The sequence below is a fragment of the Anomaloglossus baeobatrachus genome, chromosome 2 (genome assembly GCF_048569485.1).
Source record: "Anomaloglossus baeobatrachus isolate aAnoBae1 chromosome 2, aAnoBae1.hap1, whole genome shotgun sequence".
Taxonomy (NCBI): Eukaryota; Metazoa; Chordata; class Amphibia; order Anura; family Aromobatidae; genus Anomaloglossus; species Anomaloglossus baeobatrachus.
In genome coordinates, this window is record NC_134354.1 from 220,763,141 (window position 1) to 220,784,931 (window position 21,791).

At 45.0% G+C, this 21,791-nt stretch overlaps 1 protein-coding gene across 1 annotated transcript in view; it reads left to right on the forward strand.

Annotated features, from left to right (window-relative positions):
- The first annotated feature begins 603 nt into the window (after positions 1-603).
- LOC142291248 (serine/threonine-protein kinase 38) overlaps positions 604-21,791 on the forward strand; it is a 125,035-nt gene continuing 103,847 nt past the window's right edge. The window contains exon 1 of the mRNA XM_075335627.1: positions 604-686. The gene's annotated coding sequence lies outside the window, so the exon portion shown is untranslated. The remainder of the gene's footprint in view (positions 687-21,791) is intronic.

A 21,791-nucleotide genomic window follows, 5' to 3' on the forward strand; every position in this document is an offset into this window, starting at 1 on the left:
ATCGCTCATACAGTAACATGGGTCAGGTGGAATGTGATATTTTATCGCATTCCACTCGCTCCGTTTTCTCACCGTGTGTGCTCAGCTAGCACAGGGAAACGCTCCTTCTGGGGTACAGGCCGGATTGGCAACTTCATTTATTTTTTCTGGACAACTCATTCAATAATCATGGACAGTCAGCATTGTTTTCTGAACACATTGATAAACGATGAAAGATCAGCTTCAGAGCGTATGAGCAGGCTGACGAGCCATTACTGTACCTAGGGAAGTCTGCCTCTAGGGAGGGAGCTGAACACCAAACAATAAGGAGCCCTATTTTTAACAGAACAAAGAGGATTTTTATCAGGAGGTAAATTGCAAAGTTGCTTGTTTTTTCAAGGACTTCGCAATAGTATGCTATTCTGAGGTTGAGACGTCTGCAGCCCATAATTCTGGTATGAAGACATCAGCTGCATTCCCTGGGAGCTGTATGGATCTCCTCCAGGAGAGTTCTATTCCTGACCTGACCGCTAGGGGGCCCTCCAAGTGGTGGGAAGAGACACCGCTGTAGTGCCGACGGCACATGGGGTACAGTCACAACCTGACTCCGCCCACACACGTGACTGATCACATGATCATGACATCAGCAAAGGTCCTTCAGCTCAGTTGGATCTCGCATCAACGGTAACTTTTGGGAAGCTCGGCCGGTGAGTACAGGACTGGCATAGACCTTCCAGTATACGGTCTCCTATAGTAATCCGGTACAGGAGAGCTTATATAACTGTGCACTGGGGCAGGCGGGAAGTGAGCGGACAGCACCAGGATGTGGAGCTCTGTTATTTTTTTGTGGTCACCCTCTAGCTCTCATGGTTTGTTCTAGAACGACAAGAAGTTGCTGGATGGACTGATCCAAAAAAGCGATAAGTGGGGGAGACTTCGAACTATGTTGTGTAAGTGATCTGTGGCGAGCAGTATGGGCAGGAGCTGTGGGCAGGTCGCTGCTTGTACAGCCCGTGCCCTGTAATCACCGTGGGCTTTGTCACTGATGACTATGAGGTATGTCCGTCTCTGGCTGCCACCTTCTGGCTGGGAGTTGTAGTGCCATCACACCTGGAGGTCATAGGTCACTCCGTCTCCTGCCCTAGCAGGCTCCTTGTGGTGTGACCAGAGCCCGGGCAGTCACCTGAGGAGCAATGTTCTGTGTCCACTCATCAGCTGAATGATGCCACAGGTCAGACCTGCCCCAATAGGCGCCCTCTGCCTCGGAACGGATTATGTCACCTCTCATAATGGGGGGGGGTTGGAGTCGACGCCTCAGAGAAGTGACATGGATTTTTTTGTTTTCAAAATGTTTGCAGTGTTTTTTTTAGAAAAATGGATTTCTCATAGAAGTTACTATGAAGTGTATTCAAAACCTTTTGTAACTCGATGCCCTTTCTTAAAAAACACCCCGTGTGAACATTTCCTAAGCGTTTGTACCCACGGAGTTTTGCTACAGGAATCTTTGGCATCCTTCCATCCGTTTTTGCAGCGTCTTTGTGTAACGCTTCATGTAGAATAACCCGGTCACTTGTTCTATGGCCTCAAGTCTTTGGGAACCTCGTCATCCGGATCAGGTGTGAGAAACTAAAGGTCTGGCCATAAAGGCGCTGTTGTGCTGATTATTAGGTACCTTCGCTGTAGAGATCTGCAGCCTGGTTATTCTGTAATCACCATTAGGAGCTTGGTGCAATGAGCTGTTTGTGCATTGGGGCAGGACTATAGGGAGGGCCTTCATCTCTGCACGGGCCCTCAGCTGCCTCTGGTGTAAATATCTTCATGCCGTTTAAAATTCCACGCCGGCGCAATCCTCAGCCATAGGCAGCGCTTGCGCAGATCGATTTGGTTGCAGGCTTCAGTAATGTGGCGCCGTGATGGTGCATGTGCAGATTGAGATCTGTGTTTGTCATTGAACCAAGATTTCAGTCTGCGCATGCGTCACCACAGCTGGGGGGGCCGTGGCAGAGATGAAGACCCTCTCCACATCCCCATCCCAATGCACGAACAGCTCATTGCACCAAGCTTGTAATGGTGATTACAGAATAACCAGGTACCTAATAATCAGCAGAACACCTTTTATGTCCAGATCCTGATGACGGGTTCTCTTTAGGCTTCTTTCACACGTACCACAGACACACGTAGATCCAATAAAATCAATGGGTCTGCGCATGTCCGTGTTTTCACATGGACCATGTGTTCGTATGGAGCACACTTGTGCTCCACACGGCGATATGTCCGTTTTCCTCCGGTAGCACGGACCGCACGCTGTTGTGATCCATGTGACATGTACCAGAGAAAACATGTTTCTTTGAAATAAAATTATTTTCTATACTAGCCTGTGTCCAGCCCTGCTGTCTTTGTGCTGTCACTTCCGTCCAGGCTCGCTCATTAAGCTCATGCATATTCACTGCACCATGGAACCGGAAGCAGCAGCACTGGAGACAGGTGAGTATAAAAGTTCATGCTGTCAGTATGCTATGTAGATGTCACACTTAGGCCCTGTGCGCACTAGACGGAATTTCCTGTGGATTACCCACGGTTTTGCTGCATGTTTCGCTGAAGAAAATGTTCATAACTTCTCTGAGGTGATTCACCAGCAAATCCTATGGGGAAAAAAATGCTGTGCGCACTATGCGGATTTTGACAGCTGCATGTTTTGCTGCGGGATTCCCTGTCACTCCTTTTCCGCACGTCGCTGCGGCATTTCACTCCATTGACTGTAATGTAATCGTGAAATCCCGCAGGGAATAATACAGGCAGCAAATTCTGTGCGGTTCATTGCGTTTTCCTGCGTTATTCCCTCCGGTATTTCGCGGTTTACCTGCGTTAATGTTCATCACTGCCTGTGTTTTGCAAGGAAGTGATGTCATTAGGACAGGAAAAGGAAGCGGAGCAGAGAGTAAACACACAGATCACACACAGACACATACATATATAATACACACAGATTGCACTCACACTCACACACAGACACAAGACATATATAATGCACATAGAAATCAAACGTACATATAAAAATAAATAAACCAAAAACAAAACGTGGGCTCCGCCGTATTTTAAGGCTATGTGCGCAGTAGAAATGTCCTTTTTCTCAAGAAACTTTCTTGAGACATTCTGGGAGTTGAAGATTCCCGCACCTGCGGGAAAAAACCGCACCAAATCCGCGGTAAAAACGCATGCGTTTTTACTGCGGATTAGCCACGAATTTACCGCGATTTCACTGCTGATTTTCCGCAGGTTGTTCCTGACACATGCAAGTATAGAAATTCCGGGGGTATTCCGCAGGTAATAATGGACATGCTCATTTTCTCAAGAAAGTTTCTCAAGAAAATTTTCTCAAGAAATTTTCTTGAGAAAAATCCGCAGCGTGCGCACAGCTATTTTTTTAACACATAGGTTTTGCTGGGAAATGTCTGCAGAAAGATTTCTAATCTTTCTCAAGAAATTTCCGCAGCAAATCCGCGGGTAAAACGGTCTAGTGCGCACATAGCCTAACCGTCCAGCCGAAGTAAACACACAGCGGCAGCCTGGTATTCTCAGGCTGGGGAGGGCGAGGGCCAGGGTTAATGCCCCCCCTCCCGCAGCCGAGAATATCAGCCCGCAGCTGCCCCGTGACTATCGCATCCATTATGCGACAGTCCCGGAGTGTCCCCAGCTCTTCCAGATTGCCGTGGTGCAGTTAATGGCAGTGGATCGCTGCCACTAAAGCGGGCTTTACACGCTACGATATCGTTAATGAATTATCGTCGGGGTCACGTTGTTTGTGACACACATCCGGTGTCATTAACGATATCGTAGCGTGTAACAGTCATGTGCAACCTAAAACAATTGCAAAAGCGGCAAAAATCGTTTACCGCAGAGAGGTCGTCCTAAAACAAAAAATAGTTTTCTTTTAATTAGCGATGTTGTTCCTGTGGCAGCACACATCGCTATATGTGACACCGCAGGAGCGAGGAACATCTCCTTACCTGCCTCCACCGCCAATGCGGAAGAAAGGAGGTGGGCGGGATGTTTACATTCTGCTCATTTCCGCCCCTCCGCTTATATTGGACGGCTGCCGTGTGACGTCGCCGTGACGCCTCACGACCCGCCCCCTTAGAAAGGAGGCGGTATACCCGCCAGAGCGACTACGCGGGGCATGTAAGTCTGTATGACGGGGGTAAGCGAGGTTGTGCGCGACGGGCAGCGATTTTGCCCGTGTCGCACAACTGACAGGGGCGCGGGTACAATCGCTTGCGATCTCGCTAGTGAGATCGCAGTGTGTAAAGCCTGCTTAAGTCCAGGCTTAATCATGGCAGCGTCTATGAGACAGGTAGCATGATTAACCCGTAAGTAAAGTGAATAAACACACACACCAAAAAATCCTTTATTTTAAATAAAACAAAAAAGCCCCCTGTTTCACCACTTTATTAACCCCTCCCAACACACAGCTCCGGCGTAATCCACCGAGGTCCCACGACGCTTGCATCCAGCCGCGACTGACACATAGTAAGCACTGCAGCCTCATAACGAGCCTGCAGGGGTAACTCCAGGTCATTTCTCACGGTAGGTAATGTGAACACACATTAGGCTAGTTTCACACTTGCGTTCAGCGCATTCCGTCACTATAGAGAATAGCGCAGTAACGCACTGCGCTATTCTCCATAGACTTGTATGGACGACGCACTGTAACGCAAGTGTCTGCGTTGCATCCGCTGGACGAAGCAGCGTCGTTATTTTGACGCTGCGTCGGGCGGATGGAACGCAGCATGTAACGTTTTTCTGCGCTTGGCGGAGTGTCAAAAAAACGCAACCTGCAGGAATCCGTTAGGCGTCCGTTGCTTTTATAATGGACGCCTATGGTGGCGGATTCCGGTGCGTTATTTTGTACGATCCGTAGCATCTGTTGTGCCACTATATGCAACGCATCCGTCACACAACGCAATGCTACAGATCCCGTCCAACGCAAGTGTGAAACTAGCCTTAAAGAACTGCAGTGTGTCCTCACAGGGACTCTATCTATTAACTATCCATCTATCTCTCCATTATCTATCTATTTACTTATCTATCATCTATCGATCTATCTATCTATATCAGAAGGAAATTACCTTTTTTTTTCCTTAATGTGCTTTATTGCATTGAATGCATTAAAACACGTACCAACCCGTGGAAAAAACGCATGTGGATTTCGGTGTGGGTTTTTTTTGCGTTTTTTTTGTGGGTGCGGAAATCTTTCAGAGCCTGCGGAATTTTCTTAAGAAAATTCAATTTTCTAGTGCGCGCAGGGCCTTATAGCGCACTGACTGCACAGATCGTGCAAAACATGTGTTCTGCACAGATGTGTGAACGAGGGCTTAAACAAAGTTGAAGAGACTGAAGATGTGTACAAATCATTGTTACACTGCATTGCTTATGTTTATTATTTCTTTACTCTTATTGAGCGCCTTTGTGGTTTGGTTGCAGAGCATAATAGCCTGTATTAGACGTCTTGTGCACATACCCCAAGATCATGTTCCTTTGGATCAGTTTTTGATGCTGTGTATTATGGCTGCATAAAATATACAGCGTCGTACAGTTGCAGCAAAGTGGATGGGATTCATAGAAATCTGATGCCCATCCCCCCCCAACATTGCGTTTTTGGAAATAACATGTCAGTTCGGAGTTTCATGTGCAGATTTTCCCCATAGACTCCAGGGACCCCCATGTCGGCTCCTTTGTGGCTCGCTCCCCTGCAGTTTTTTTTCTGAAGCATTTCAGAGTCTGACATATCTGGTTTATGGTTAACTAAACCCCACTTTCGATTTTTGTGTATGATTTTGATGGCCTTTATGTAATAATACTATATTCTGCATGTGTATTTCTTTTCTAAAGGATGGGTTGTATTTCTTCTGACACTTGCTGTTTTTCAGGTGTTGTAGGTAGGCGGTTGTGTTTATACAATGCAGTATATGTATTTTATGCCCTTTTCATCATATAGCAGTAACATTGTGGGGAGTAGGTTGTGGTGTTTGATATGGAGCTCATTGTCATTTCATTTTTTTGCATATCTTGGAATAAAGCTGTTATAACCCCACTAAAATATACGGTTCTAGTACATACCATGTGTTGTGGACCAGCCATGGGTCACCTGACAATAACTCATCGACCTCCTAAATACCTATGAGACTATTCAGTTCATGTCAGGAGACGCGCAGCCGGTCCAAATATCACGGACCAGAAAAGGGTGCGGGGGTCGGACCAGAAAAGGGAGCGGGGTGTCGGACCCCGGCCGATCAGACATCAATGACCTATTCTTAGGATAGGCCTTCAATGCAAAAGTAGTGGACAACCCCTTTTAAATGTGAATACTGCTGTAGATGACTCTCATCAAAAATACAGAGCAGACTAATGCAAGTTTTTTTTTTTTTTTTTTTATACTATTTCACACAGGCACAAGATCTGTGTGTAAACGAAGAAAAAAAAAACAAACCTACAATCCGATCATTGGAACAGCCATATTGAATAACGTTGACTGCTGTCATATATTTTTTTTATGTTGCCGCATTTGTATGAGTGAAAAGCTCTGTAACAATTGACATGTTGCGTCTTGGCTAAAACGGACTAAAAAAGTGTGCGCAAAACTAAAAATGGACTAAAAAAGTGTGCGCAAGACTAATACGCTGTATATTTTACTATCCAAACACACTGTGTAAGAGACAGGGCTTAAATGCTGCAAAAATTCCACGTGTGAACGGACACTAAGGCTATGTGCGCACGTTGCGTATTTACATGTAGTTACGCTGCGCATTGCACTGCTGCGTAACTGCATGCGTCCTGCGTCCCCAGCACAATCTATGGAGATTGTGCAGGAGCCGTGCGCACGTGGCGTATTAGAGCGCAGCGCTTCGGCTGCTGCCCGAAGCGTGCGTTCTAAGAAGTGACATGTCACTTATTCCGTGCGCTCTGCATGCTGTCTATAGGGAGAGGCAGCATGCAGAGCGCACGAATTCTGCAAGCACCAGGCGCTTCAGAACGGAGCTTTTCAGCTGCGCTCTGAAGCGGACCTAGCCTAAAGGCTACTTTACACACTGCGATATCGGTCCCGATATCGCTAGTGTGCGCACCCGCCCCCATCTGTTGCGCGACACGGGCATATCGCTGCCCGTGCCGCACAACATCGCCCAGAGCCGTCACACATACTTACCTGTCCGGCGACGTCGCTGTGACGGGCGAACCGCCTCCTTTCTAAGGGGGCGGTCCATGCGGCGTCACAGCGACGTCACTGAAACGTCACTGAACCGCCGCCCAATCACAGCGGAGGGGCGGAGATGAGCGGGACGTAACATCCCGCCCACCTCCTTCCTTCCGCATAGCGGCCGGGAGGCAGGTAGGGAGAGCTTCCTCGCTCCTGCGGCGTCACACGCAGCGATGTGTGCTGCCGCAGGAACGAGGAACAACCTCGTTACTGCTGAAGTAACGATAATTGGGAATGGACCCCCGTGTCGCCGATTAGCGATTTTTCACTGTTTTGCAACGATGCAAAATCGCTAATCGATGTCACACGCAACGGCATCGCTAATGCGGCCGGATGTGCGTCACGAATTCCGTGACCCCAACGACTCCGCATTAGCGATGTCGTAGCGTGTAAAGCCCGCTTAAGGCTTAGTTCACATGTCCAGTAATCCTCCGATAGAACGGATCCTGCAGCAATCCAACTATTTTAATTGATTTTAGCCAGATCCGTTTGTTTTTTTTTTTTTTTTTTTGTTAACATTGGAGTCTATGGAAAACTGATCCGTTAACTGATTACTATTTATCTTTCATTTGACACTAATCCAGGAAGCAGAACATAGATTGTTTACAAATAAAAGAAAAATCTTTGGCTAAATAGCAATAGATGTTAAGAAAAGAAAAAAAAATGGATCCAGCTAAAATCAATTATTTAAAAACAGACAAGAAAAAGTTGTTTGCAGACATTTTCTGACAATGGATTGCTGTTGGATCTGTTCTAATTGCTGATTACTGAAGATGTGAACTCACAACATAAGCCTCCTTACTTCCCCGAGGGTTACTGATGTCCTGCTTTCCACTCTGGTTTTTCCCCTTGTTTAGGTTTTCTATACCTGTTCCTGACCAAATAAAGTTCTGCCTTCTCCACCTGCTAGAGCCCTGGTTTAATGACGAAAATGATATTAAGAGAGCATCAAGCATCCTGATCGTCTCATACAATAACATAATCAAATTGTCTTGTTCTTCAGAAAGCTTAAGAATAACGACTAAAGAGTCTCTTCTGCAGGATGTAATGCTTCGGTGGCTCAGTGTTTGTTTTCTTCAGACACGTTTTGCCAGATCTCTCTTGGGCGTGGAAACAATTGTTTGTGTAAAAACTCATAAATCTTAGCCAAAGCCTGTTTACAGGGCCATTTCTCCAAGCCATTATTATATTGCTATATAGCTGTGTCCAAAAGTGTTGGTACCCTTGAAATTGTTCCAGGAACGGAAATATTATTGCAATGATACCTTTTTGTTATAAAAGATTATTCCCTTTTGTGTTTATTAGAACAACAAAAAAAGAAAACTGGGAAAAAAAGGCAAATTGGACATATCTGGAATATGGGATCTAGTTTTGGCTCCACATTTTAAAAAGGACATTCAGAAGTTAGTTCAAAGGCGGGCAACTAGACTACTACAAGGAATGGAGGTCGCCCATATGATGACAGGCGGAAAACGTTAGATATGTTTAGCCTAGAAAAAAGACGTCTCAGAGGAGATCTCACTTATATGTATAAATACATGTGTGGTCAATATATAGGACTGGCACATGACTTATTTCTTCCAAAGACAGTACTAAGGACCAGGGGGCACTCACTGCCAATGGAAGAAAAGCGATTCTGGCAGCTAAATAGGAAAGGGTTCTTTACAGTTAGAGCAGTCAGATTGTGGAATGCCCTACCACAAGAGGTAGTAATGGCAGATACTATAACAGCTTTTAAAAAAGGGCTGGATGTTTTCTTCAGTACACATAACATTGTCAGTTAAAGATATTTTAGTGACAAAAAATGATAATTGAAGGTGGAACTTCAACCTATGTAACTTTAATTTCACACGCAACTCCAAAAATGAGTTGGGAAAAATTTGTCAGCTTTCCAAAATTATGGGTCAACAACTTTGTTCAAGCATGTGATGCTCGTCCAAACTCACCTGTGGCAAATAGCAGGGGTGGGCAATATTAAAATCACACCTGAAACCAGACAAAAAGGGAAGAAGTTGACTCAGTCTTTGCATTGTGTGTCTGTGTGTGCCACACTAAGCATGGAGAAGAGAACTGTCTGAGGACTTGTAACCTTAACCAAAATTGTTGAAAAAGATCAACAATCTTAAGTCCATCTCCAGAGATTTTAATGTTCCCTTGTCCACAGTGCTCAACATAATTAGGAAATTTACAACCTATGGCACTGTAGCTTATCTCTCTGGACGCGGCGGCAGCGAAAAATTAATGAACGATTGCAATGCGGGAAAGTCTAGGTGGTGGATAAGAAGCCCCAATCAAGTTCAAGGGTGCCAACACTTTTGGCCATGAGTGTATATATGTACAGTATGTATAATAGGTTTTTGGACACCAACACATTGCAGCAAGAGGAGCTTTTAGTATATCCAGATCCATAGGCATTAAAGGTACATAGTCGCTGGGCGTTTTCAATCTAATCTGAGAGCTGTATAATGTGGAAACAGAGACCCAGATTTCAGTGATGTCACTTGCTGGGATGCTTCCTGTGGTTTGGGTAATACCTGATTTATCAGCAGGAGATTATCACTAGAGAACTAGTAAACCTACTGCTATGAAGTGCTCCATATTCATGAGCTCTGTATAACTCCACCCCACCACTACTGACCGCTTGCTGCCTATTCACAGTGTACACAGAATACTGCCAATTAGTGGTGTGGTGGGGTTATATACACCGTGTGCAGAATTATTAGGCAAGTTGTATTTTAGAGGATTTTTTTTTTATTATTGATCAACAACTATGTTCTCAATCAACCTAAAAGCCACATAAATATCAAAGCTTAATATTTTTGGAAGTTGGAGTGTTTTGGTTTTTTTTTGTTTTGTTTTTTTAGATTTGGCTATCTTAGGAGGATATCTTTGTGCAGGTAACTATTACTGTGCAGAATTATTAGGCAACTTAATAAAAAACAAATATATTCCCATCTCACTTGTTTATTTTCACCAGGTAAACCAATATAACTGCACAAAATTTAGAAATAAACATTTCTGACATGCAAAAACAAAACCCCAAAAAATTAGTGACCAATATAGCCACCTTTCTTTATGATGACACTCAACAGCCTACCATCCATAGAGTCTGTCAGTCGCTTGATCTGTTTACGATCAACATTGCGTGCAGCAGCCACCACAGCCTCCCAGACACTGTTTTCCCTCCCGGTAGATCTCATTTTTTATGAGGGACCACAGGTTCTCTATGGGGTTTAGATCAGGTGAACAAAGGGGCCATGTCATTATTTCTTCATCTTTTAGACCTTTACTGGCCAGCCACACTGTGGAGTAGTTGAATGCATGTGATGGAGCATTGTCTTGCGAGAAAATCATGTTTTTCTTGAACGATACCGACTTCTTCCTGTACCACTGCTTGAAGAAGTTGTCTTCCAGAACCTGGCAGTAGGTCTGGGAGTTGAGCTTCACTCCATCCTCAACCCGAAAAGGTCCCACAAGTTCATCTTTGATGATACCAGCCCATACCAGTACCCACCTCCACCTTGCTGGCATCTGAGTCGGAGTGGAGCTCTCTGCCCTTTACTGATCCAGCCTCTGGCCCATCTATCTGGCCCATCAAAAGTCACTCTGATTTCATCAGTCCATAAAACCTTTGAAAAATCAGTCTTAAGATATTTCTTGGCCCAGTCTTTACATTTTATCTTATGTTTCTTGTTCAAAGGTGGTCGTTTTCGTCCTTCCTTACCTTGGCCATGTCCCTGAGTATGGCACCTTGTGCTTTTTGATACTCCAGTAACATTGCAGCTCTGAAATATGGCCAAACTAGTGGCAAATGGCATCTTGGCAGCTTCACGCTTGATTTTCCTCAATTCATGGGCAGTTATTTTTCGCCTTTTTTGCCCAACACGCTTCTTGTGACCCTGTTGGCTATTTGCCATGAAATGCTTGATCGGTCGGTGCTCACGCTTCAAAAGTTTGGCAATTTCAAGACTGCTGCATCCCTCTGCAAGGCATCTTACAATTTTAGACTTTTCAGAGCCCCTCAAATCTCTCTTCTGACCCATTTTGCCAAAGGAAAGGAAGTTGCCTAATAATTAAGCACACCTTATATAGGGTGTTGATGTCATTACACCACACCCCTCCTCATTAGAGATCACATCTCCTGATTTCTTAATTGGTAGTTGGCTCTCAAGCCTATAGGCTACATGCGCACGCTGCTTCTTTTTCGTGTTCACAAACTGCAGCCAAAACTGCAGCCAAAACTGCACCTTGTCAGAGAGAGCCTGGAAATGTCACAAAAAATGTAGGTGCTTTTTTGGTGCATTTTTGCTGCTTTTTTGGTGCGTTTTTGGCTGCAGTTTTGTCAACAATTGTTTCATGTATTTTTCAGTTCAAACAAGCCCATAAAGCTTGTTGAATTGAAAAAAAAAAAATTAGAAATAAATAAATAATTAAAAAAAACTGGCGTGCGGTCCCCCCCAATATTAATACCGGCCAGATAAAGCTGTATGGCTGAAGGCTGGTATTCTCAGGATGGGGAGCTCCACGTTATGGGGAGCCCCCCACCCTAACAATATCAGTCAGCAGCCGCCCAGAATGGCCGCATCCATTAGATGCGGCTGTTCTGGGACTGTACCCGGCTCTTCCCGATTTACCCTGGTGCGTTGGCAAATCGGGGTAATAAGGAGTTATTGGCAGCCCATAGCTGCCAATAAGTCCTAGATTAATCATGTCAGGCGTCTATGAGACACCCTCCATGATTAATCTGTAAATTACAGTAAATAAACACACACCCGAAAAAATCCTTTATTATAAATAAAAAACACAAACACATTCCCTCATTACCAATTTATTAACCCCGACAAAGCCCTCCATGTCCGGCGTAATCCAGCATGCTCCAGCGTCGCATCCAGCGCTGCTGCATGGAGGTGACCGGAGAAGCAGCAGACACCGCCGCTCCGGTCACCTCCATGCATCTAATGAAGGCAGCCGCGCGATCAGCTGAGCTGTCACCGAGGTTACCCGCGGCAACCGCTGAATCCAGCGGTGGCCGCGAGTAACCTCAGTGACAGCACAGCTGATCGCGCTACTGCGTGGAGCCGGCAGGAGCGTGGAGCCGGCAGGCAGGAGCGTGGAGCCGGCAGGCAGGAGCGTGGAGCCGGCAGGCAGGAGCGTGGAGCCGGCAGGCAGGAGCGTGGAGGACGGGACTTTCAGCGGCGGCGGCGGTGGCAGTGAGAGGGGTCCATCATCTCCTCTGTGCGGGGACAGCGGTACTTCAGGGAACACGGGGAGGACGGGACTATCAGCGGCAGCGGCAGCGAGAGGGGGATGGACGTTGGCTGCTGAAAACATTGATTTTTCCCTCTCGCTGCCGCCGCTGCTGATAGTCCCGTCCTCCACATCATCTCCCCTGTGCGTGCATGCTGGGGACAGTGGTACTTCGGGGAACACGTGGAGGACGGGACTATCAGCGGCGGCAGCAGCGAGAGGGAAAAATCAATGTTTTCAGCAGCCAATGTCCATCCTCCTCTCACTGCCACTGCTGATAGTCCCCGTCCTCCACATCATCTCCCCTGGGGACAGCGGTACTTCGGGGAACACGTGGAGGACGGGACGGGACCACTTGCCTGACCTCACTTCCTGACAAATCACCTGCGTTTTTGCTAGCAAAAACGCAGGTAAAAGGCAGGTAAAATGCACCACTTGTGATTAGCATGCATTTTTCCTGCGTTTTTGATGCCCTCATTGATTTCAATGGGTGACAAATGTTGACAAAAACGCAGGAAAGAATGAACATGCTGCATTTTTTTGTCACAAACTTTTGACAAAAAAAACGCTGACAAATAAACTGCAGTGTGCGCATGACATATCTGACTTCTCATAGACTTTGCTGGGAAGTCAGATGTCAGAAAGTTCTGCTGACAAAACTGCAGCCAAAAAAGCAGCAAAAAAGCAGGAAAAAAAGCAGCGTGCGCATGTAGCCATACAGCTTGGAGTAGGACAACATGTATAAAAATTATCATGTGATCAAAACACTCATTTGCCTAATAATTCTGCACACAGTGTAGAGCTCAGTAGTCTGAGAGCTGGTAGATCTTTAGATGATAAAACAGTGATTTTTTTTTTTCTTTTTTTCTTTTTTTTTTCAAACGTGCAGCAAGCAGCCCAGTAAGTGATGCATTGCTGGAATCGGGGTCTCTACAACATGCTTTTCTCAGAATTCAATCACAGGGAATCTGACATCTGATAAATAGAACCCGAAAAACAGGCAATAAGTATCAGACTCTTGATGCATGATGTCAGCCAGGTATGTGTGACTCTGCAACACGACAGTGGTTTAGAGAAAAGCATACTTTATTAGCCAGCAGGGACCGAGCCGCATGGGAGACTATTCAGACAGATGATCCTTGGCTCTGCTCCGCCTGCTTACAATGACTGACAGGTCTCTCCTTGTGTGCATGTACAGGGATGAATCTGTCACTGCAGCGTTTCATAGTCCAGCATATATGGCTGAAATCCTACATCCTGTGACTGGTTGATGTCCGTGGTTCGGGCAGCTTGGATCAGCTTTCAGGTCTCCTTTACCATAGAGCTGGTTCTCCTTACAGCTATAACAGCTTCCACTCTTCTGGGAAGACGTTCTATGAGCTTTTGCAGTGTATCTGTTCTGCTACTTCAAATGTGCCCAACTTTGTCAAATTTAGTTTAGTACACCGAGGCCCGGTCAGGCTGGAACAGAAAAGGACCTTTCCCCAATTCTTGTTACAAAGTTAGATGCATGCCGTTGTCCAAATGTATTCTGAAGCATTAACACTAGAACTACTGGACTCGTGACACCTATATAGAAATACATGGTGCAAAGTAGTCAAAATGACTACCTCAGTAGTTCTAGTGTTAAAGGAATCCAGATTTACCCAAATGTAAAGTAAATCCACCACGTTTAACTCCTCTTGTACCGCAGTCTGTATATAACTCCCTGCATATCCGCGCAATGCTGTGCTCCTGGCTTGATTGATGTGGATGACTGGTCCTGCATCATTCGCAGAGAGCTGCAAATCACAGATGAAGCACATTGCTCAGCCCTAAGGGCACCACATCAGTGAAAGCAGGTAGGCGTGATGGAGGGGATATAGGCGGGCAAAGATCTGGAATGTGACAATTAACACAGGAGCATTTTTTTGGATATGTAGGGCAGCTTGGGGTCTTATAAGGATATATGCGATATATCCGCAGGTATGTCCACAGGTTTCCCGCAGCAGCTCCGGGAATCCGTAGCTATGTATATTCCAGCAAAATATCTGCGGAAAACCTGCGGCCATTCATGCGACTTACCTGCGGAAGTCCTGGCCTCTATCTAGGGGTGGCTCAGTGGTTAGCACTGCAGTCTTGCAGCACTAGGGTCCTGGGTTCAGATCCCACCAAAGACACCATCTGCAAGGAGTTTGTATGTTCTCCCTGTGTTTGCTTGGGTTTCCTCCGGGTACTCCGGTTTCCTCCCACACTCCCAATGGGGACAGTGTTGCCAATGTATGTAAAGCGCTGTGGAATTAATAGCGCTATATAAATGAATAAAATTAATAATATATCTCCATAGTGGAGGGCCGGGATTTCCGCAGGTAAATCCACAGGCATAATTGACATGCAGTTATGTGCGGCTGTGGGACATCTGCAGTGTATTCCACAGCCACACATACCGCAGCATGGACACAGACACTCCACATATCCCATAGGATAACACGGGGACTGTCTGTACTTGCTCAAACCTGCGGATTTATCTAGAAAATCCAGTTTATTCCACAGGTTTTCCACTGCAAAATCTGTGGGTACAGAGTCCCGTGGGCACATAGCCTAAAAGTGATTGCTGGATTGTGGAAATAAAAGGAGTTAAATAGGCCCCCTGAACTACATACAGCTTCATAGAATTACCCCCATCCACAAATGGCTTCCTGTGCATACAGTGCAATTAGGCGATAACGTTCCCCTGTCATTGTCAGCCATACCTAGATTTTTTTGCACTATGCCCCTCAGCTCCCGCTCTGTAACTTTACATGGTCTGTCACTTTTCATTAATACCACACATGATTGATTATGGAATGATTAGTAGGGAAGAAAGTTCATGAACTGACATGTTACAATGGCGGTGTTGAATAAAATGAGCTCTATAAAACGAGCAATTCTTTCACAAATGTTTCTGATGGCTAGGTGCATCTTATTATACCACCAGCAATTCCTTATCAATAACCATGAATTTGTTGCACCCCTACTTTGACAGTAGGTTTAACGCAGAGTGACCCGTACAACACTAGAGCTATTGGTATAAAATCACCGTACGGTAGAGTAAGAATAACCTGTACTACCGTGCCATACATTCACAGGGAAGAAGAGTGGACTGCGGCCCACTCACCACCACCTGGTACTTCTGCGGCCCACTCACCACCACCTGGTACTTCTGCGGCCCACTCACCACCACCTGGTACTTCTGCGGCCCACTCACCACCACCTGGTACTTCTGCGGCCCACTCACCACCACCTGGTACTGCAGGGGAGAAACGTGATGTAGAAATGCCAACTGGTCTTTGTTGCTACTGGTAATATCCAAGAAGAAATCCCCAGGTGTCGGTGCTGACAGCTTTCATTTCCTATAACAGCTTGGATCAAGTAAGCAGCACACATCTAATTGATGAACAAAAATAGTTAATCCACCAATTTATGTACCACAGTAGCAAATATGTAATCAGTTATATTCTCAAACAAGAATAAAAAAGCTCTTCAATAAAAACATGGAGCCACCTTATGGCAACACTGATCAATCCTGGGTTTCGCTAGTTTCTGCTTCTTCTTGGCCATTACCAGTGTGAAAACACCCATTTAAATGAAATATAATTTATATCCTTTCCACCTGCAAACTAAAAGTATAAAGAAGTGACCGAAAAAAATAATAAAGTGCTAATGATGATAATCGGTGATGTATAGGCAAAAAACAGCCGATGTGTAATAGATTTTATAATAGCATGGCCCTACCTCAAAGATGTGACATTTAGAGAACGTAGGTGTGAATAGAGTGCAAAGGTTTGAATGACGTTTTTTATTATTTATTATTATTTTATTTTATAATAAACATAATATATATGAGAGAGAGAGAGATAATATAGATATATACAGTCCCTGACGGAAGTTCTGTCGCTTATCCATGTAATGTAAATAAAAGCTTATAACCTGACTTTAAATTCATCCATTGGTTTTATAAATTACTCTTGAAAGCTGAAACCCTCCCAAATTTGGTTTAGGTTATGAAAATAAAGTTGCTGTAAAGCTGAAATATTGATCATTTAATGAACACAGAAAGTTCAGATTTTGGCAAGACAAAAGTTTTGTCGCCCACAGAAAGTAATGTGAAATTCAAACAAATAACTTCTAAGGCTGGAAAGACATCTATGCGAGTAAAATCGGTCCGACTGGGCTGAAAAAAAACTCTGCTGATTTTAGTTCACGTTAGGTCCGAGTGCAATGCAAGTGCGATGCTTTTTCTGAATAAATTAATTATTTTACTAGCGTGTGTAATGCGTATTTTTTACTATGTCATCTGCCATTCAGCTCTGCTACATGGCCGCTGACAGCAGAGCTGAATGGCAGATGACAGCAGACACAGACAGAACTGCACGATCAGAATGAACTCGGGTGACCTTCACCCGACTTCATTGTCATGCTGCGGCTCTGTCTGTGCCACGTCCTGATTAGCGGTCACCTGTGAAGGGCTCACCGGTGACCGCTAATCCCCTGTGTGACTGAAGTTAGCAGCCCTCTCTCATACTCACCGTTCCCCGATCACCGGCGCGGCGCTGCACGGCGTCCACACTGCTGCGCCGTCTTTTAATATTTTGAAAAAGCCGGCCGCTCATTAAACAATCTCGCTTTCCCTGCCCACAGGAGCCTATGATTGGTTGAAGTGAGACACGCCCCTACGCTGAGTGACAGGTGTCTCACTGCACCCAATCACAGCAGCCGGTGGGCGGGTCTATACTGTGCAGTGAAATAAATAATTAAAAAATTTTAAAAAAACGGCGTGCGGTCCCCCCCAATTTTAATATCAGCCAGATAAAGCCATACGGCTGAAGCCTGGTATTCTCAGGATGGGGAGCTCCATGTTATGGGGAGCCCCCCAGCCTAACAATATCAGTCAACAGCCGCCCTGAATTGCCGCATACATTAGATGCGACAGTTCTGGGACTGTACCCGGCTCTTCCCGATTTGCCCTGGTGCGTTGGCAAATCGGGATAATAAGGAGTTAATGGCAGCCCATAGCTGCCACTAAATCCTAGATTAATCATGTCAGGCGTCTCCCCGAGATACCCTCCATAATTAATCTGTAAGTTACAGTAAATAAACACACACACACCTGAAAAAATAATTATTTATTAGAAATGAAAAACACTAACAAATTCCCTGGTTCACCAATTTAATAAGCCCCAAAAAGCCCTCCATGTCCGGCGTAATCCAGGATGGTCCAGCGTCGCTTCCAGCTCTGCTGCATGAAGGTGACCGGAGCTGCAGAAGACACTGACGCTCCTGACAGCTCCATGCAGCAACTGAGGTGAGTAGCGCGATCAGCTGAGCTGTCACTGAGGTTATCCGCGGCCACCGCTGGATCCAGCTGATCGCGCTACTCACCTCATTTGCTGCGTGGAGGTGACAGGAGCGGCGGTGTCTTCTGTAGCTCTGGTCATCATCATGCAGCAGAGCTGGAAGCGACGCTGGAACTCCGTGTATTACGTCGGACATGGAGGGCTTTTTCGGGCTGAATAAAGTGGTGAATGAGGGTATTTCTTAGTGGTTTTTATTTCTAATAAATGATTTTTTCAGGTGTGTGTGTGTATGTGTGTGTGTGTGTGTGTGTGTGTTTACTGTAACTTACAGATTAATCATGGAAGGTATCTCGGGGAGACGCCTGACATGATTAATCTAGATTAATCTAGGATTTAGTGGTAGCTATGGGCTGCCATTAACTCCTTATTACCCCGATTTGCCAACGCACCAGGGCAAATCGGGAAGAGCCGGGTACAGTCCCAGAACTGTCGCATCTAATGTATGCAGCAATTCTGGGCGGCTGCTGACTGATATTGTTAGGGTGGGGGGCTCCCCATAACATGGAGCTCCCCATCCTGAGAATACCAGCCTTCAGCCATATGGCTTTATCTGGCTGATATTAAAATTGGGGGGACCGCACGCCGTTTTTTTTTAATTATTTAATTATTTATTTCACTGCACAGTATAGACATGCCCACCGGCTGCTGTGATTGGGTGCAGTGAGACACCTGTCACTCAGCGTGGGGGCATGTCTCACTGCAACCAATCATAGGCGCCTGTGGGCGGGGGAAAGCAGGGAATACGAGATTGTTTAATGAGCGGCCGGCTTTTTCAAAATAGTAAAAACCACCGCAGCAGTGTGAATGCCGTGCAGCGCCGCGCCGGGGATCGGTGAGTATTAGAGAGGAGGGGAAAATGACCGACAGACTGTGAGAGAGGGACAGAGATAGTGACGGACTGACAGAGAGAGAATAGAGATTGAGAGGGAGAGACCGACTGACAGAGAATAGTGATTGACAGACATTGTGAGACATTACTCGTTTCCAGTGTTTTAGGAAATATGCGAGAAATGTATTTAGAAAATCGCATGTCACTAGGATGGTGTGAGTGCCGTCCCGTGACATCCGATTATTTACACGCTCCCATAGACTTGCATTGGAGAGACTCGCAGTAGACACTCGCAAAAAAGCAGCATGCTGCGATTTTTTTCTCAGTCCGATTTGGAATGAGAAAAAAATCGCAAATGCGAGCTGAATCATTCACTAACGTGTCCGATTCCAATGCGAGTTTTTCTCGCATTGCTCTACTGCGAGAAACTCGCAAGTGCGAAGCAGCCCTAATACGAAGATATGTTACATAACATTGGTGAATGAAGTTGTGGTGCTATTAGAGCCATATTTAATATTTTGTGTGACTTCCATGAGCTTTAAGGACTGCATCCATGCGGTTAAACAATGATTCATACAATTTATTGATGAAGTCATCAGGAATAGCAAAGAATGCAGTCTTGCATACCTCCCAGAGTTCATCTAGATTCTTTGGTTTTGTCTTCCAAGCTTCCTCTTTCATCCTACCCCAAATATGCTCAATGATGTTCATGTCTGGTGACTGGGCTGGCCAGTCCTTGAGCACATTGATCTTCTTTGCCAGGAGGAACTTTGTTGTAGAGATGGATGTATGAGATGAAGCACCTTCCTGCTGCAGAATTTGACCCCTTCTATGATTGGGAATGTAGGAGGTAGCTAATACTTCTTGATATTTAGGCTATTGATATTCCCTTCCACCTTGAAAATGTTTTGCACACCTCATACTGAATGTAAACCCAGGCCATGATCTTTCCACCACCAAACTTAACTGTTTTCTGGATCCATACAGGCTCCAGTAGGTCTCCGGCAGTATTTGCGGCGGCTGTGGTGTAATTCAACTGAAGGTTCGTCAGAGAAATCCACCTTCTGCCACTTTTCCAGCGTCCATCTGTTTAGCAGGCTGTGGGACTTGGCAAATGCCTCACGGTTTTTTAATTGCCTTTTGTTTAGTGCTGGCTTCTGGACACTGATTCGACCATGGAGACCATTTCGAGACAGAATCTTATGAACTGTTCTAGTTGACACAGGGACTTGAGGTGACCAGGCCTGTTGGAGCTCTGCTGTAGTGGAAGAGGAGCTGGCTTTGGGTTTTCTAACCAACAAACGTTCCTCCTGAGCAGTTGTCTTGTGGAGTCTGCCGGACCTGGGCTTGTCAAAAACATCTCCAGTCTCTTCAAAAATTTGTTTTAATTCTTTGTACTTAATGCTGAGACACATTAAAGGTGCGAGCCACCTCTGCAGTGGATCTGGTCTTCAGTCTCTTGATAATCAAGGCTTTGGTCGCAGGGTGGATTTTTGGCATGTTGTCAGAGGTCAAGTTGCAGTTCAACTGAAGGTCTGGGGTGCTGGGTTTCTTTTTATACACACCCACTAATTAACCGATCATTTAGTGAGCATAGGTGAAGATGTATACTAGGATTGGGTGCATTATATGACAAGGCGACAAAACGTTTGTCTTTCCAAAATCTGACCTTTCTGTGTTCATGAAATGATCAATAATTCAGCTTTGCAGCAACTTTATTTTCATAACCTAAACCAAATTTGGGAGGGTTTCAGCTTTCAAAAGAGTAATTTATAAAACCGATGGACGAATTTAAAGTCAGGTTATAAGCTTTTATTTACATTAACATGGAAAAGCGACAGAACTTCTGTCAGGGACTGACATATATATATATATATATATATATATTATACACACTAATATATATTAATTATGCGAGAGAGAGATAAATATATAACATATTTTAACTTATTTATTTTAAGGGGGGGGGTGTACACTCATTACTCCCTAGAAGAAACCAAAACTTGGGTTTGTTGATCAGCATTGCCACAGTATGGCTTCATATGTTTATATTGAGGTTTTTGTTTTCTTTTTTTTTTCATTCTTGTTCGTGAGTGTAACTTGATAAGCATTTGTTTCTTTGATTTCCAATCTGATGGATTAGTGCTATGTTTTTTTCATCTACAAGATGTTCACTACTAAATTAATTCAAGACGTCTTCAGGATCCAAAGCTGTTTTGACAGAAACTTGAGGATTTCTTCTGGGATATCATCAATATCTACATAGACCAATATACTGTCATTTCTGTATCGTTTTCTTTCCCCTGCAGTATGAGGTGCTAATGAGTGGGCCACACATTTCCCTTTTCTTCCTTGTGTAAAAATGGTGTTGTAGCACAGTGGTTTTCTTAACTTTGTTTGTTCTTTGGATTGGAGGACAGGCCCCTTTTTTTTATCTGCTGTTGCTCTGCTAAACTGACATTGATGCATCATCACAGAATCAATATAACAATACAATGTGTGCACATATTTGCAGTATGTCAGTGGAATGTTTTTATTTTGCAAAGAATTTCTAAATAGTTGAAGGGGTCCGGTGACCAGAGATATGTTTAGGTTTGGCGGCACACTTCAGACAAGCATTCCGAGTGCAGAACCCTGGACATGTCCTCACAGCAGCTAAAGGGTTATTCTTGCTCTGTTCACTTATGCATTGTAGGTGATCTGGGCCTGTGACGCCACGTCTGCAAATTCCTACTGGTTATCTACTAATGAGGGGCTTGTTTGTTGGGTGGTCTGATTGTTTCTGCTATATTTATGAAAAAAAAATCCTCATTGTCTGCACACCACTCCATGTAAACTGGATGTGCTGCAAATAACAAGATATAATAATTCCGTCCATATATCTGTCTATATAAGTATCGACAGCCGTCAGCTTTTGCTCACCTGTATTAATAGATCTGCAAACTAGATGTAAACTTTTATGCTACATTAAGGCGGGCTTTGCACACTACGACATCGCAGGTGCGATGTCGGTGGGGTCAAATCGAAAGTGACGCACATCCGGCGTCACTTGCGATGTCGTAGTGTGTAAATCCTAGATGATACGATGAACAAGCGCAAAAGCGTCGTT